This window comes from Pinus tabuliformis, chromosome 3_2 (genome assembly GCF_031772625.1).
Source record: "Pinus tabuliformis cultivar Carrire ecotype Pingquan chromosome 3_2, CPIR1, whole genome shotgun sequence".
Classification (NCBI taxonomy): Eukaryota; Viridiplantae; Streptophyta; class Pinopsida; order Pinales; family Pinaceae; genus Pinus; species Pinus tabuliformis.
The window spans coordinates 135,584,321-135,586,048 of NC_142302.1; the positions used below are offsets into that span (position 1 = coordinate 135,584,321).

Consider the following 1,728-nt stretch of genomic DNA (forward strand, 5'->3'; position numbering starts at 1 on the left):
TTTAATCATGAGTTGAACAACTTCAACTGTAGAATGTGAGTCATAGAGTTCTTTCAGCTTTTGTAAGGCTTCAAAGGCAGTTGAATATGACGAAATATGGCGACTCACCTCTTCATTTGTAGATGCTACAATTAATGCATAAGCTTTGTTGTTCTTGTTTTCCCAAATGACGAGCTATTTGTCTGAGGTAGCCTGTACTTGTTCATTGTCTCTGTCTTCGACACACACTCCTTTCCACAAATCATTGAAAATGAGGGTGTGTTTTATCATTCGGGACCATTCAGGATAGTTCTCCTTGCCAGTGAGAACTATTCCCACCATGGATATGATTGAATGCATACTATAGCAAAAACTTTTGCTACAAGACTTTTACTCTTAATGGAAAAAAATATAGTTCTGATGTGACTGGACAACAAACTCAAATATCAATTTGCATTCATATGCAGAATGTTAAAGTATAGAATATCGCAATATACTCAGTCCAAAAAAAAAACCGTCAACAACATAAAGCACTAAGTCCACTAAAATGCTGAAGAAAGTAGTCCTGACATATTATATAATTCAATTGGATGATATTAATGATGGTAGCATTTGACCAAACCGTAAAAAAAATATCCTACACTTATCCGATGGTGTAACCGAAGAAATAACATAGAGGACGCTTTGTATTGAAGCCGACACTTAACAACACGTTGAGCAGCCACGCCTTAACATCACGCTGAGAAGCCATGCCTTAATCATCACGCTGAGAAGCCACACCACGATTATGCAATAGAGTCAGTCCTTCTCTTGGCATCGTTCAGTCCAACGTTCATGTCACTGTATTGGGTTCACTGCAAATGTAACCCAATGTAAAGAACATGAAATCTCATTGAGTTTATCAAGGGTTGAAACAGGTTCACTTCCTCTTTTAGCCACACAAAAGACAATGAACAACAATGGCGTTCGAACGCAAGTCTCCACAGACGCCGAATGTTGTGTGCTGCAGCGAACTTCAAGTTTGCAAAATCGTCGGTTCGAAGCACTCGGGGAGTGCTTGTTTCTGTGTACGCTGACTGTGTGATGGTGGAGGCAGAAGGATTTTGCAATTGTAGGGTATCTATATAAAAGGCCTCTAGCTATAAGGGTTTCTTCCCTTACAGTATCAAACCAATGGTGAAGAAGCTTATCCCCTTGCTTAACAGGGTTTTGATAGAGAAAGTTGTTGCTCTGAGTAAGACCGCTGGCGGCATTTTGCTTCCGGAGAGCACTAGCAAGTTGAACTCAGGAAAGGTCATATCAGTTCGGCCTGGTTCTCGTAGCAAGGATGGAAACACTATTCCTATTAGTGTCAAGGAGGGTGACCATGTTCTTCTTCTTGAATATGGTGGCACAGAAGTAAAACTTGCAGAAAAAGAGTACCACTTGTATCAAGAGGATGATATTCTTGGGATTTTGCAGGATTGAGTTTTTGCCTACAGGAAAACGTAGCAAGACTAACCGTGGAGAGGACGCTTTCTGAGCAAAAACTGTGGATGGACAGCGCTAAAATTACCATGTCAGGACAATGCTTCTTTTATGAAACCATGTCAGGACAGCGCTTCTTTTATGAAATGTTTATGGACAAGCATGACAACATGGACAGTATGGAGGGGGCAGCTACCATGTTAAAAGTAGCTAATTATATGGAGGAGAAGCTTAGCTATATGGAGAGCAGACTAGGGAGTTACAAGGGACATAAGAGCTAAA

At 40.6% G+C, this 1,728-nt stretch overlaps 1 pseudogene; it reads left to right on the forward strand.

The window, feature by feature from the left end:
* The first annotated feature begins 1,152 nt into the window (after positions 1-1,152).
* Positions 1,153-1,446, forward strand: LOC149180189 (10 kDa chaperonin, mitochondrial pseudogene; annotated as a pseudogene).
* The last annotated feature ends 282 nt before the right edge of the window (positions 1,447-1,728 follow it).